Source organism: Canis lupus, chromosome 34, assembly GCF_048164855.1.
Source record: "Canis lupus baileyi chromosome 34, mCanLup2.hap1, whole genome shotgun sequence".
Lineage (NCBI taxonomy): Eukaryota > Metazoa > Chordata > Mammalia > Carnivora > Canidae > Canis > Canis lupus.
The window spans coordinates 778,601-795,098 of record NC_132871.1 but is presented as its reverse complement, the minus strand read 5'-3'; the positions used below and the strand labels follow the sequence as shown (position 1 = coordinate 795,098).

Here is a 16,498-nt window from a genome sequence, read left to right as displayed (position 1 = left end):
GTGCGGGGGGCGGGAGATGAGGTTGTGGGGTGCGGGGTGCAGCGGGACAGGGTGCAGGGTGCGGGGGACGGGGTGCAGGGCTGTGGGGGTGACGGGGTGCGCAGGGAACGGGGTGCGGAGTGATGGGGTGTGCGGGGTGCGGGGGGACGGGGTGCAGGGGTGCGCGGTGCGGGTGGCCGCGAGGCACTTGCCGGGCGAGCGCTGGGGCTTCCCCTGTGGGTTTGCAAACTGGATTTAAATCAAGACAAAACGCCGAAGAGAAAGGGAAGGCGCAGGTGCTCCGCCGAGGCGCGCGGGGCCGGGAGGGGCGCGAGGGGCGGGGGCCTGGGTCCGTCGGTCCGGGCGGGGCGGCCTCGAGGTCCCCGGCGGGCTCTCCGCGCCGCACCCCGTCCCGCCGCCAGCGCAGCCCCGGAGCGGCGGGGGGAGGGGCGGGGAGGGGCGGGGCGGGGCGGGGCGCGGGGGCGGGGAGGGGCGGGGAGGGGGGCGCCGGCCCGCGGCGCTGGGGCCCCTCGGCCGAGAGGGGGAGCCCCGCGGCCCCAGCCGAGCCGCCCGCAGGCCCGGCCTCCACCCGGCGCCGCCACGGCCGCCTCGGCGGGTCCCGGGGCGCACGGCCCGGCCCAGCTCCCGCGGCCGCGGCGACTCTTCGCCGGGAAAGTTTCCGAGTGGGCCGCGGGCACGGCGGCGGCGGAGGCGGCGGCGGAGGCGGCGGAGGCGGCGGCGGAGGAGGAGGTCGCGCGGCTCGGCCCGCCCGGAGCCGACCCCACTGCGCGGATCCCGCAGGTCTGCGGGGACCGCGCGCCCCGGCCGTCCTCCCGCGCAAGCCCGGCCTCCGGCAGGTAGGGAGCGGCCCCGGGGACCCGCCGCGGAGAGGGCGCGGGGGCCGGGGGGCAGGGGTCCGGGGACGGGGCGCGGGGCCCGGGGAGGGCGCGGGGCCCTGGGGAGGAGGGCAGGGGCCCGGGAGGGAGAGCGCGGGGGGCTCCGGGGGACGGCAGGGGTCCGGGGAGAGGGCGCGGGGCCCTGGGGAGGAGAGCGCAGGGGCCCGGGGGGAGGGCAGCGCCCCCGGGAGTTGGGCAGGGGTCCGGGGGGGAGGGCAGGGGTCCGGGGAGAGGGCGCAGGGGTCCGGGGGAGGGCAGCGCCCTCAGGAATTGGGCAGGGGTCCGGGGGAGGGCAGGGTCCCGGAGGAGGGCGCCCAGCGGGGGGGAGGCGGCGGGAGGCCCGTGGCCGGCACCGCGGCGAGGACCTGTTGCGGCCGCGCGGGGAGCGGCGCGGGTCGGGGGCGCGGACCCCCGGGGCGGGTCGGGGCGGGCCGGGGCGGGGCCGGGGCGTCTCCGCGGGGTCCGAGCGAGGAGACCCCGAGCGAAACTCCGCGCAGCCCAGCGTCCCTTTTGTTGCCCCCGGAGGGACTGTGCGCCCCGGGGCGGGCCGGCGGGAGCTGCCTGGGCCGGGCTCGGCGTCCCCTAGGCAGGGGTGGGGGGGCCCACACTCAGGGGGCGGACACCCGGGCTCCAGGTCCGCGGGGGTGTGGACACCCCGGGCTCCCAGGTTCTGTCGGGAGGCGGGGCGGGCACCCTGAGTTCCCAGGTCCCCGTGGGGGGGCGGAGGATGCACACCCCGAGCTCCCAGGTCCCCGTGGGGGGACGGAGGATGCACACCCCGAGCTCCTAGGTCCCCGTTGGGGGGCGGGGGATGCACACCCCAGGCTCTCTGGTCCCGCGGGGGGGGGGGGAGGATGCACACCCCGAGCTCCTAGGTCCCCGTGGGGGGGCGGAGGATGCACACCCCGAGCTCCTAGGTCCCCGTGGGGGGGCGGAGGATGCACACCCCGAGCTCCCAGGTCCCCGTGGGGGGGCGGAGGATGCACACCCCGAGCTCCTAGGTCCCCGTGGGGGGCCGGAGGTTGCACACCCCGAGCTCCTAGGTCCCGCGGGAGGCCCCGGGCAGGGCTGCCCTTCGAGGACGCCCTACGGGGTGCGGGCGCGGGGGGAGGCGCAGGTGCCGGGGGCGCCCCGGGGCGGGGCAGGGTGCGCACCCCCTTCCCGGGCGCCGACGGCCGGGCTGAGCAGCGGGCTGCGGGGCTGGGGCCACCCCCCTGGGAAGCGCCTATTAGGGTCCTTGAAGGACCTGCTCCTAAGAAGAGGGACGTCGCAGGGACACGGGAACGACAGCTTCCGGGGTGTTCTGGGTCTGGGTCCGCCCGCTGGTTCTGGGGGCGCCCTGACCCCCGTGCGCCCCCTCGGGCAGCCGCTAGCCCCGCCGGCGGAGAGGGGGGGCGCGCCCCGGGCGCCAGGCCCCCCTGGAAGGGCCTGCGGAGCTGGCGGGCTGGTGGGGGACGGACCGTCGGGCCCTGGGGCTTAAACAAGGGGCTGCTTTGCCGGGAGAAGTTTTGGGGTGACTGAGCTCAGGCCTCTTGGCCAAAAAGGAAAAGAAAAAAAAAAAAAAAAAGCCAGAGGCAGCAAGCAGGGGGCGTGACCTAGGAGGGGAGACAAGTGCTAGGGGGGCCCTCCCGTGGCGGCCCGGGGGGCGGGGGCTGTGCGCTGCCCTGACGTGCGCCCCTGCAGCTCCTTGCGCCCCGAAACTCCTTGCACCCTGCAGCTCCTTGCGCCCCGCAGCTCCTTGCACCCTGCAGCTCCTCCTTGCACCCCGAAACTCCTTGCACCCCGCAGCTCCTCGCACCCCGAAACTCCTCCTTGCACCCCGCAGCTCCTTGTGCCCCGCTCCTCCTTACACCCTGCAGCTCCTTGCGCCCCGCAGCTCCTCCTTGCACCCCGAAACTCCTTGCACCCCGCAGCTCCTTGCGCCCCGCAGTTCCTCCCACCCGGAAACTTCTCCTTGCACCCCGCAGCTCCTTGTGCCCCGCTCCTCCTTGCACCCTGCAGCTCCTTGCGCCCTGCAGCTCCTCGCACCCCGAAACTCCTTGCGCCCCGCAGCTCCTTGCACCCCGCAGCTCCTTGCGCCCCGCTCCTCCTTGCACCCTGCAGCTCCTTGCGCCCCGCAGCTCCTCCTTGCACCCCGAAACTCCTCCCTGCACCCCGCAGCTCCTTGCGCCCCCGCGGGGACCCGGCCCCGCCCCCGCCCCCAGTGCGCCCGGCGGGCAGGAAGCCAGGACCTGCGCTCTGCGCCCTGAGCAGCCGGTTTCCACCTGAACGGAATCCGACAATTAGGTTTTCTCAGGTGGCACCGATTTGGGTGGTGCCGCGAGGCGCAGCCCGTGTGGGAAGCGCCCCCTCCTGAAGGCGAGCAAGTCGGGTGAGCGCGCGTGACCCGCGTGGACCCCGGGCCTGGGCGCTCCTGCCCCAGCTCCGCATCAGGCCTGCTCCGCGGGCGCTCCTCTGCGTGGAGTTTGTGTCCCCGCCCTCCCTCCCTCCCTTCTTTCCTTCCTTCCTTTTCCGGGACTTTGGTTTTTACCCTCCTGGGTTTGGGGGTTGATTTGCACCAAGCCCTAGTTTGGTTCTGTCTCCACGGGAGCGGCGAGTCTGAGATGCGGCCCACGCGCCTGCCCTGAGACCCCTGTGAATCCCCTCGGCAGGGCCTCCCCTGGGACTTCAGTTTCTAAACTTGCAAAGCAAAGAAACTTTGTTTTTTTACATAATTACGAGTTTACTGTGAGCATTAAAGAGATGAAATTATGTTAATAGTTTTAGAAATATAAAGGTCACAGAGTTTCTTAGTGGATTCAGTGGAAAGGATGGGGGTAAAACGGTAATTGTATCTAGTAGACACGTTACAGCGACTGGGCTGCATTTCCTAGAAAAGTTACTACTTTTGCATTTGGATCCTAGCTTTAGTTTAATCAGATTTTAATCTTTGAGAATATTGGGTGAGATTCTGTGATGGTTACAGCTGAGTCATTCTCTCAGACAGAAAAATACAATCAGCGAATTATTTTTCTCTTGGTTTATATTTATAGTCAGGGCCAGTTATTTTTTTTTTTTTTTTTTTTAAGTCCAGCTCAATTTTGCCTTTATGAGAAGTTACCAGATATATTTGCAGGATCTGGCTCCTTTCTCGGAAATAACACTTGAGGACTAAAATTGCATTTATGGTGTGCAAGCAAACTTTTCTTTTCCCAAAGGCCAAACGGTTTCCTTTTAACAGGTGAGAGGGTAGATTTAGGAGCCTTTCATTAATTAATTCAATTAATATTTGCTGCATATTTTTTATGTCTGAGGAAACCGCAGGCTTGGTTTCAGATCTTAGCTCTGAACTTCTTAGCACAGTGATTTTTGTTATTTTACTTTCTACCAGCATTTTACCAACATATAATTTATTGTCCGTTTACTACCTATAACGTATGTCCTTCCTTGTTCCACACACGATAATTGTGAAATATTTCATTTTTAGTTTGACATGTCAATTAGCAACATAAACTACCTATTTTTATAGCTTAATGTGCTATATCGTATGCATGGATGTTTATTTTTTCAGGTGAAAGGGTCAATGTATTAAATAGGTACTTTTTTTTTGGAATAATCTAAGGACAAGTGAATGCTCGATAAATTAGAGTAATAATTTTAGTGGAAAATATCCAATTTTGCATTTGATTTTATATTAAAAATCTTGAAATTCTTTAATCTCCACTGCTGAATATTAGATAATTTTTATTTAGAGTTCACTTAGCAGAGCATTTTGTTTGTGATTCGTTCTGTAAAGTTAGTTTTCTAAAACTTCAAAGGACAAAAAAGTTATTTTATTTGAATATAATAAGTACAAAAGTAGTTACTACAGGAGTCAACCGTAAGGTTACCTGAGCCCTGGTCCCTAAACGTATCAGAGGTTACTGGATCTAATAGTGCTTTGCCTTAACACGTTTACAGATCAAGAAACTTAAACTCGTCCCTATGGGACTTAAATATATTCATATTGGAAGAGGAAAATTGGTGTAAATTTTGAGCAGAGAAATCTCTCTGCTTTCAAGCAATGGAGATACAAAATTCAAATCAGGCCTTTATTTTAAGGATAATGACGGAAAGTCATGGTTTTAGGCTTAGAAGGTGCTTAATACTGTTTTTAGGCTCTGTTAGTTGCTAGTTTTGTGTTTCTTTTAGACTAAAAGTTCTCAGCTGCTCTAATGATACTTACAACCCATGATTATTTTTTATGAGAAGACAGTTAAGTGACACAAATACTGTACAAAGAAATAAATGCCCATTTCCTGCCCTCATTGAAATGATGTCCTATGGTAAATTTGGAATTCGTTTCATTTTTCCATATGGTGCACTTAAGGATAGTGTTGGAAAGGCAGGTCACATAGGATGAGTAAAGTAGTTACGTAACAATCGTGATTATAACTTTTTTAAAAAGTTTTGGATGACACTATGTTTTCTAGAGTACACCTAAGAGAACGATCTAGATAGTAATAGAGGCTGTAATCTTACGTTTATTTTTTTGATATTAACATTATATAAATATATCTACATATTGTTTTTATCATATACTTTCTGAAGAGGAAGTTCAGAATATATCCTAGAAATGTCCAAGACTTAGGTGACTAATGCCTCTTTGTATCTGTGTGTATATATAGACTGAATCTCTATACATGTATTTATATCTCTATGAAGTATTTATGACATATAATTGTATATATGCTTTGAGATTTCTCTATTTATGCTAGGTATATTTTTATAGGGAAAAGGAACTTCAATTAATTGATGTTTCTAGGCCAATTTTAACCATTAGTTTAAAACCCTTTTTTAGATAACTGTGGCTAGCAATGCTTGAATTCCTCCCCCCCCCCCCCCCAAATTTTGAAGGAGTTTTCAGGCTTTTATTTATATCTATAGAGATAGAGAAAAGTAGTGGGAGGGATCCCTGGGTGGCGCAGCGGTTTAGCGCCTGCCTTTGGCTCAGGGCGTGATCCTGGAGACCCGGGGTCGAATCCCACGTCGGGTTCCCGGTGCATGGAGCCTGCTTCTCCCTCTGCCTATGTCTCTGCCTCTCTCTCTGTGTGTGACTATCGTAAATTAAAAAAAAAAAAAAAAAAGGTAGTGGGAAAGATCTTCTACCCACATTCTTGGTTAATGGCTCTGACGGTGACATAATCGTGGAGACCTTTTCTACTTTTTTTTAAGTAGAACACGGGCGCGTGTGCAGGTAGTTAACTACTGGAAGAAGGCGAATTCCCTGCTTGGAATAGTTAGAAGGTGTGGTGAAGTGAGCATTGGGTATAAATGTGGTGTTTTCCTGGTATCGTATAGCTTTCTCTTAGGATTATCAGGTGTTACAGTTGACTTGTTTCCCGAAATTTCAACTGCAAGTCCTCTAAGAATTCCAAGGAACTTAATAAACTGTGCCGGAGTGGCCAACAAAAAGCAGATTGAATGATTGTAGAAATGGTGGTAACTGAAGTGACTGAAACCAGCTTGTCCGGAGGTTGGGCAGAAGGAACTACGGAGCATAAATAACCTACTAACTGAATCATTAAGGATTTGGCTACATAACATTGTCAAATGGTTATATAATATTTCATGACATGATAGCTGAGCTAACTTTCTCACTTAGTTTGTAAATGAGGTAATATTGATCTCAGACAGCGCTTTAGCTAAAAAGCAAACAGAACCATCTGTGCCGTGGTAGCAAATCTCCAAATCTAAAGTAATTAAAATTTGATATAAGAGAAGAAACTTGATTTTAGCCTCTCTCCTTCTCTCATAGCTGTTTACAACCATCAAGAGAGTGCTATATTTTAGAGTGAAATTTGAACAGCAAATTGGTTAATTTACCCAGATTTCCACCCGAGTGAGTTAAAACATAGTCGGTTAAATACTGAAAAAAGTTTTAAGAAGAGTGCTTTGTAATGTATTTTAAAAAGGTCAAGGTGTGTGGTGTTCTCTGTAATGTAATTTTTGTTTGTTTTTGTGGAACTCCCTAGTAAGGACGAGGATGTTGACGGAGTAGGGGTGGGGTTCTTCGAGTAGGGGTGGGGTTCTTCGTCAGCATTAGGGGCAGCAGTATCTGAAAACAAAGTGTGGAGATAATTGTCAGATAAGTTTTCAGGCAAAGGCGGGGCGGGCCCTTAAAGAGGGATGGAGTGGCACAGGCAGGAAATAGGGAACCATGGAAGTGGTTTAACAGAGCGAATTAGGGATTTTGGAACTGTAGAGATGTTTTTCCTTTCTGTCTTCATGATGACCTTAGTCATTCGTGATTACCTGTGGAAGTTCAAGAACTTTAACTGGATAAATTATCTTGAAGAATTGCTATCTTATTTTCCTTTCTTTCCCCATCTCTCCAGATCTAACTAACGTGCAATTGGAGTCACAGGGAGCTGAGCGTGCTCTCCATTTCATACTCTAGGGTGTCCCTGAACTTGAATAGGAACAACAACATCATTTCTCTCGTGAACACCACACATACACACACACCTTAATAGTACCTGTAGCTTTCCAGAAGTTGCATCTATTTATTGTCATGTCTAATTGCTTAGGCTGCACATATTTTGAAATATTTTTATGTTTACAACTAGTTCAAAATTGAGATAATAATTGCATCTGCTTCTTGGGATTATTTTCTCATATATGGGTATATCTATAGACATGTAGCTATGTTTGAAGTTGTTTTAATATATCTTTATTATATCTAAGTTTTTTAAATATATCTTTAATGCATCTTTATTATGAGTATTTTAAGTCTATTTCTTTTACATAATTTCTATTTTACTTTAGCATCTAGAAACACCTTTTGAGAAGGGGTTCATAGACCTATCTAGTCTGCCAAATGGATTTATGGCACAAAACAGGTTAAGAATCCCTGGACACCTATACTGATTTTTTTTTCAGAGGTGCCAGTTGGTTTTGCTGCCATTTAATGAGATTAAAATAAATTATTTAACTCAGTTTTATGTGTTAGTTATACAGAGATATCCTAAATATTTCTGAAAGTATATTTCTAATAAATGATGCTTATTTTCTAGATTAGTTGCTTTATTCAAGAAGCATGTGTGCAGTTTTTGGTTATCTTGCTTAGTGACAGTTCAACAAAGAAGGATTTATATTTCATTTCAGAACATGTAAATTTAAAAAACAGATTTATCTTTTACACTTTATAGCATTAACTATATTTGGAACAGTTGTGATTTAGCTGGGAATTTTGCCTTGTGGTGCTGGTTTATTTTTCATATATAAATGTTTTGTCTCCTCCACTACACTTTAAGTTCCAGGAGAGAATAGGTATGTTTTACAAGGGAGAAGAGATATGTTAAACAGTTCTCAGTATGTTCTAGTTGGTAATAAGTAATTACGCCGACATTAGCCATTTCCTGGGGATACTAAGGGCAAAATTAATAACTTACAAATATATGGAAGTGGTTTCTTCTATGTGTCACTGAGTTACTTAACATTATATATTTGGTTATAAGATGTGTATTATTCATGACCACTATTGGTGAAAAATTTAAATGTGCGCCATTAAGTTTTGGAAAATAAGAATGTAGAATTCATAAAAGAATAGTAAATCCCTGTGTTATGAAGGGGACCTACAATTGAAGCATATATCAGGTAATTTATTGCACTATATTCCCTTTCTTCATTTTGCTTGGCTTGACATTTCTCTGGAGGTACTTCCATTTATAAAATTAGTCTTTTGTATTGATATTTGAACCTGATGATTCAATTTCTTTGAAATAAATGACAAAAGCAGTCTCTTTAAACTTATTAATTTGAGATAATTACTACATAGAGCCTCACATTCATAAATCACCTTAAAATCCCAAGGGGTGGGTGCAATGTAATTGTTTTGTATTTGAAATCTGACAGTAACTTCAAGATCACAATCAGAGATGCTGGTCTTTCAGCCTATTTCTTGTTTTTGGCTCCACGTTGTGTCTGTTCTACTGGTAAACATCAAGTTATCATGGCCACTTGTTTACGTCATTTCTGTGTTGGATCGTCAGGTTCCCTTGGAATGACGCGGATTAGTTTAAGCCACGTGTGACCCTTTACCTTGAGTTAATTCTGCTTTCCATTTCCTGCACATTGATCCATGAGCATATTTTCACTTCCGAGAGTCCTATCTCCTTCCTTGTGGCAGACGCTATTGGTTGGTCATTCAAATAATTAACTTATTCAGTCATCCACTCTGCCCCACGTGACTCCAGGGAAGGCAGTTCATTCCTAAAAAAGTGAAATTTCAGTTGACCTAAGCTAATAATCATGGGGCATTGTTCCCTTTGTGATTGGTGATTGAGGGACCCCTTTTCCTTATCCCAGTCGTCGTCAATTACGGGAACTAACAGAACCGGAGAGAAGTAGGGTAGAAGAAATGTCTTTATGCTTAGCGAGGAGACATTGGGTGAGAAGGCATGTGCCAGCTCTTGATATTGGTTCTTTCTGGAATAGATGTTTAAATTGTCATCTTTTGTCCACTAGGCAATCTGGCTTGAGGGCAAAACAAATGCATTATTGATAGCAGAAAAAACCCCCGTAAGGAACCTAAGTGCTTAATGGCATTGTTGGGTCCATAAGTCAACCGACCATATTTCTGGATTTACTGTTATGTGAGATAATGAAGTTCTCAATGTTTCAAATGAATTTGAACTAGAATTTTTAGTTACTTAGAAAGTGTCTTAATTAGAACAGTTATTAAGTGGTATCTTAATTTGAAATAAACATTTTAGAAGTAATAATTTAGGCTATTAAAGAAAATGGATAGACTACTTGAATTTTGTGAACTCTGGATAGGGTTATTGGTATTACTCTATAAAAATGTTTTATTAAAAAATGTTTTATTAAATCCTGCAATATTATTATGTCTTTAATATAGTAAATAGATTAGTTATCTTAAATAAATTTATTCTGAGATGAGTAAATTCTACATATATCTCAGAAATACATTATTCAAAAAAAAACTTGAAATAGGAACTTGCAGTCTAGTCATTTCATAACATTACACCACTTTGTTTGGTTTCTTTAGTGTATCGGAAACATTAAATGTACATGAAGAACCATTGAAGGATGGGGCGCCTGGGTGGCTCAGCGGTTTAGCGCCGCCTTCAGCCCAGGGCTTGATCCTGGGGTGCCCCGGGATCGAGTCCTGTGTCGGGTCCCTGCATGGGGCCTGCTTCCCCCTCTGCCTGTGTCTCTGCCTCCCTTTCTCTGTCTCTCATGAATAAATTTAAAAAATCTTTAAAAAAAAAAAAAAAAGAATCATTGAAGGAAACTCAGTGCCTCATCTGAATAATTTAAAGCTTGGAGCCATGTTAAAGCTAACATAACTATTTAAATATTAAAAAATAAAGCTGATAGTAAAATTAAAGAAAATTTTGAAGTATAGATCTGTTCACAGAGGTTTAAGAAAATGCAGACCTACGATACACTTTTAAGTAGGAACTAGTTTTATGAAAGTCTAGTTCACTGACACATTAGCAATTTAATTATTTTCCGCCACCATGTTCTTGAGTTATTATTTTTTTTTGATGATTTAACATTTTGCATATTGGTTTTTGTAATGTGCTCTATCAAAGTATGGCGATTATATCTGAGTCTTTGCCTTTTTGCTTTCAAGCTGATAGGAATTGCCCAGAGCTGAGAATTGACCAAAGCAGTAGTGAAATACACTTTGGGGCACTAACGCCGCCCTGCGGGAGTGGTGGTTAACCGTCGGCTTCAGCAGGAGGGGCAGGCAAGCAAAACCAGGAATGATCTAACCGTGTCACGGGGTAAGCGAGTTCACAAGGAGCAGTTTAGCTGGGATGAGGGGTGCGAGAAACAGGGAAGGGTTGTATGGACAGCGCAGATGGAGAAGAGCAGTTGGTGAAAGGGCAGGTGGAAATCTTCATTTGTTGGGAGCCTGCGGTAAAGCAGAGCGGCAGTGGGGTCAGGGCCTCAAGGAAGGACAGGCCGTGGTCTTAGAGCCCTCTCCTGGTGCAGGTTGAGGGCTGGACAATGGACGTTGGGTTGGAAGGAAACATGGGCGGCAGTAGCTTGGATAAAAGACCTCAGAAGAATAGTTACTGAGGGAGATCTCCAGAGTAAGGAGGCCTACTGTGATGGAGACGGGCAGTAGCTTTTGCATAAAAATGCAGTAAACATGCTTGAGATGCTTCCTGGGTGAGATCATGACCTTCATTCAAAGCTGGGCCACAGGGACCGGATCCTACAAAGTGCTGCCATTCTCAGAGGATTATTGTTCTTTTGAGCCCTTGTTCGGGGATTGTCCTGGGGGGGGGGGGGGGCATCCCTTTGCCCTCAGGGGAATGGGAGTGCCCTCTGACCTTTTCTTGGCTTAAAAGGGAACCACATTCTTGCGTCTTTTTGAATGTGAATCAATCATTCTTGGTATGGCAATGAGTGTAAAAAGGACTCTTCTTATTTACTTTGAGAGTTTTGATAGAAAATATAACTTGGTTCACAGCAGATATAAAATGAGGAAAAGTGTCGAGATAGCTCACATTCCAGCTTCTACTCATAAAATAATCAGATGAAGTGGAAACAGTTTTCCTTCCCTTAAATGGTCTCCGTCTAGTGGGATCTTTGTGGGACCCGCATGCGCACTCTTCTCTAAACTTACTTTCTTACACCTGTCAGTGAGTCTACACCGAAAGTCATATTTTTTGAATAAGAGAGAAATGATACTGAGAATACCACAGGGCCCAGGGTGTCCTACCTCAAAATATGGCACCTTGATGTGTTGAATGTTTCAAGCTGAAAGAATTTGAGAAGCGGCATGTGAAGGGAGGACTTCCTGACCTTCCTCTGAAGCAGCTCGTAAAATCCTCAGGATATCATCCTCTGTATTCCAGAAGGAAAGAACATCCTTATCTCTGAAGGCAAAGGGACGCCGGGAGGAACCTGGGTCATCTTGCTGAGTTCCCCCAGTTTACTATACTTAGCTCGTAATCTTTCTCCTACCGTATCTTTCCAAGACCGTAACTCTTCTTTAAACTTAGCATAAAAAGAGGTTTAGCCATTTCTTCAGGTCTTCGTTTTCTTAAGCAGGCCCCATGTCATGCAAAACTTACATTAAATAGGTTTATATGTTTATAAATAAAATCTCTTCTGCGTTACAGAGTCTCAGTCAAGAGCCTAGAAAGGTAAAGAAATATTTCTCCTTCCCTACCAACAGCATTTGGGGCGTGCTATGTCCTAAGCATTTGTGCTGTGTTTTTTATGATTTTTAAATGATCACAAAACGTGTCTACGGTTCCTCGCACACAGTGGACCGGGGAAGTAGTTGGATGGGAAGTGCGGCCTCTTAATTGCCAGACCCCCGGAGGGAGGGTGCGGTTGAGGAGCACCCGTGGTCCTGGAGGACTCGCCAGCCCTGGTAGGTCTCACTGGTGTGCGTGTGATGCCTTTACGGGACGTGACCAGCTAGACACCTGGCTGATGGCCCGATTATCCCCCGTTTTCCCCGATTACCCCCCGTTTTCCCCCGGCTCAGCTCGATGAGCTGCTTCGTTCCCACTCTCTGACCTGGCAACTTCCAACTCTACTGCGACAGGGCACTGGTTCATTGTATCCTACGTGGCATAAAGATTAACCCATTGACTAAATTGTGTCTGCCTACTGCTTCGGCTTTTGCTCGATTTGATGCGACTGGAGGGTTAACGTGTTGAGTGAGAATATCTGACCTTTTGTTAATCCCATTTTCCCCTGGTTTTGTCAAAATGATAAGGTTTGGGTAAATACAGCCTAAGATGTAAAATCATTAATATTAATAGTTTCTAATAACACGACAAATACTTTTCACTTAGGTATTTGACAACATTTTCCTTCACTGAGAGGAGGGACTAGAGAACCTCAAAGAACATTTTGTCCCTTAAGGTAGTCCAAGTTTTATTTTTAAATAGTTGGGAAAAAAAAGAACCCAAAAATTTCTTAATCAAAATATCACATTCAAAGTTCTCCTAATTTTAATATTTGATTTTTTTGGAGGTTTTTTTTTTGTTTGTTTGTTTTGTTTTGTTTTGGTGAAATACTGTTAGACCTTTAGCCACTTGTGATATTTTAGAGCTTGGGTATTTTTTATTTTTTATTTTTTTATTTTTTATTTTTTGGTGAAATACTGTTAGACCTTTAGCTGCTTGTGATATTTTAGAGCTTGGGGTTTTTTTTTTTGTGTGTGTGAAATACTGTTAGACCTTTGGCCGCTCATGGTATTTTAGAGCTTGGGTATTATAAGGTTCTCTCGAATGCTTGGAGCCACTCATAGGAGCTTTGACATACATGTTAAGGGGGAGACACCTCTGTAGGCAGCAGTGGGAGGGGAGAGTGTTTCACGCACGTGGGACTCTTATACAAGGAGTGACTATAGAGTCCAGCCACAGATCTAGAAGCCTTGAAGTAGAGCTAGAGGACAGAGAGGAAGGGAAAGAAGGACTAGAGTTGTTGGAGATGAAGCTGGGGGGCAGAGATTTTGTGGGGCTTTCTAATCCAAACTTCGTACTTCAAAGAACAATTAAAAATCCTGAAATATTGTAACAGTCATCTTGCAGTGACAAGATGTCCTCTGCATTTTATATTTCGATAAATGCTCTGCCAATAAGCCAAGGCAAGGGAAGATGGTAGTCTCGTCTAGAGATGGTAATGAGACACAAGTTTATAAGATCATGTTTAAAAGAAAAAAAAATCTGTACATTTTGATGATTTGTCAATGATTGTGTGAGGTAGGCAACAGGATGGTATAAATGTTGGTCCTGATGGCGAGTAAAATAATGTTATTTCTACCTTTCTAGGTTTTTGGGTGAGACCAATTAACAAGAGAAAAAAAAAACACAGATTAATAGGAAAAAAACCCAAAAGTTTAATGACATGTACACCTCCTGTACATGGGAGATACCCAGAAAAACTGAGTAACTCCCCAAAGTGGCCGAAGCCATCACCTTAAATGCCATCTCCATCTGAAGATAAGAAGATATCGGGAGGGTAGGGATCCAGTGACAGGAAGTTTCCAGGAAAAGCACAGTAAACAGGGTATGGCTATTAAACACAGATTTAAGTCAACGTCTTCTCCATTGGAAGAGTTTCTAGAGAGTTGATCATCCTTCTCTTCCTGCTGTGAGAGGGAGACACCTTTGTACCAACAGAGACTTTCCTTATAAATGCAAATGTCCCTTGCAAAAGAGTAATTCTATTTGGTTTTCAGAGCTCTCTCACATCTGCTGTTTCTTAAAAATAGCCAGCTCAAGATGATCCTTATGCCAGAGGCGTATTTTGGGGTGGCAAATTCTGCTCCCCTTCAATTCTAGTTTTGGCAACCTGGGTGTTCCACTTCTTCAACAGAATAAATAGAGGTGGGAATAGAATTGTTGAAGGAAAATAATGGTTTCCACTTTGGACACATTCTGACGTGTCTGAGTCCTCTCGTTATGGATATCCGGTAGTCGTACAGCCACACACACACACATTTGTAGTGAAGAAGTTTGCTGTGGGCTTGTGATGTGGGTGTATATAGGGTATAAATGTGTCTGTATTATTGGGGCCACCCCAAAATGGCCACTTTGGCATGAAGATTATTCTGAGTTGAAGGCGGTGGAGACTCTACGGGCTCAAGAGACATTTTTCCCCTCTCTTAGCTACAAAGAGGAATCTAAATTGAAGATCTTTCCTAGAATATGGGTTGTTAACAGAGATAAATTTTGTCTAAATGGCCCACATGTATAGAAGGACAGACATCTAATTATCAGACATCTGCTCCTCTTACCACCCTTCCTTTAAGTCCCAGATCCCTACCTGCTCCTCCTTAGTCCGGGATGGCCTTAGTCCCTCATCCTACTGGACTATCTTTGGAATTTACACGGCTGCATGGATTCCCCCTACATAGGCTATTAAATTTAAATTTCTCCTGTTAATCTGTCTCCTGCCAATTTGATTTTTAGTCCAGCTAGAAGGACCTTTGAGGGTACAGGAATTCTTGTTCCTTGACAATATATATACATATAGATGTATACGCATTCAGATTTCAGGTTACAAATAGGAGTTTTTAGCTTAGAAAGGATCTTCCAAATGTTTATAGTTTATATAGTGGGAAGAAACTTTATGACATGGCTCAAAGAGACACTAATATTTTAACCAGGGTAGAAAACACAGCTTAAAAAAAAAAAAAAGAAAGAAAAGAAAAGAAAAGAAAAGAAAAGAAAAGAAAAGAAAAGAAAACACAGCCTACAAACAACCCTAAGGATTTACCAGGGAGGAGGAAAAAACCCAAGAGACTATGATGTTATAAAAGTAAAGATTCAAAACAAACAAGATTTCAGGAGGGGATGATCAACAGTGTTAAATAGTCTAGAAAATCAATAATAAAAAGAAAAGACACGGATGAAAGTGTCTGTTGTGTGCCTAATGTACTTGGCATCAAGTCGGCGATTGTGGTGAGAACCATTTTGATGGGATTGTGTGTGTGGTGAGTTAGTTGGGAAGTAGAGTGTTTAAAACAGCACCTGAAAAAAAAAATAAAATAAAACAGCACCTGAAGGCAGTTCTTTCGTGGCATGATCCCGTCAGTGAGGTAGGGGAGGAACATTGTCTACTCTTTGGGTTGTCTTGGCTAGTTAGTCTATTAATTAAATTGACATAAAACAAATTAACAGGAGAAAAAAAAACATTTAATAACGTAATTACGGGAGTCCCCTTAAAAAATATGAGACCTTAGGACACGTCGGTCAGTTGAGGTTTATATGCCATACTGAGCTGAAGAATGGAGAATGGGATGGGAACCCGGGTCTCCATAGGGGAGGGGGGTCATTCACAGGACAGTAAGAGGAACAGAGGTTTGGCAATTAGATGCTCACTCGACATACAGAAAGGTCTTTCAGATAAAGAGTCATCTCTGATAATAGTTCTGTTTTGGGGCCAGTCCCCCTTCTACACTTTTTTAGGTAGTTGAGGGAGAAGTAAAAGTTTGTCTTGAGTCTGCTGGGTCTTCATTGCCTTCAGCTCCACATAATCCACATGCCAAAGTGGCACATCTGGGGGTCATGGCACATCCCTCTCCGTGGAATAGGAGAGCTAGTATAGACACCGGAAAGAGACTTGGGTTCCACTACACAAAGGGTTTCTTTAAGATGGGGCGGGGGGGACTTCCTTATACTTTAAAAAAAAAAAAAAAAATTTCAATTTATTTAAATTTTAAAAAGCAATTGAATTTTAAAAATTCAATTTATTTAAATTTTAAAAAGCAAGCAAAACGAGCGGTTTGCTTGTTTCTCCACTATATCCCCGCCCCCCCATGGCAATGACCGGTTCTTTCTCTGGATCTATGAGCTTGGTTATTTGTTTAGTTCTAGATTCTACATGTGAGAGAGATCGGACCTGCTCTGTCTGACTTATTTCACTTAGCGAAGTGCCATCAAAGCCCATTGATGTTGTCACAATGGCAACATTCCATTCTTTTTTATACGATCATACTAGTTAGCATAATATTCCAGTGAATACATGTACCACATTGACCCATCAATGGACACCTGGGATTTTCCATAGTTCGCCTGTTGTGAACGATGCTGCAGTGACCGTGGTGCGTGTGTCACCTTTTCAAGTCAGTGTTGTTGTTTTCTTTGGACAAATAC

The 16,498-nt window shown here is 46.2% G+C and overlaps 1 protein-coding gene across 12 annotated transcripts in view; it reads left to right on the top strand.

The window, feature by feature from the left end:
- Positions 1-595: 595 nt before the first annotated feature.
- The window catches only part of GULP1 (GULP PTB domain containing engulfment adaptor 1), a 215,751-nt gene continuing 199,848 nt past the window's right edge, over positions 596-16,498 (top strand). For 10 of the 12 annotated variants that reach the window (XM_072811497.1, XM_072811504.1, XM_072811495.1 and 7 more), the window contains exon 1: positions 675-836. The gene's annotated coding sequence lies outside the window, so the exon portion shown is untranslated. Of the gene's footprint in view, positions 837-16,498 lie in introns of all 12 variants that reach the window. The other 2 variants (XM_072811500.1, XM_072811496.1) reach the window with 2 other exon arrangements.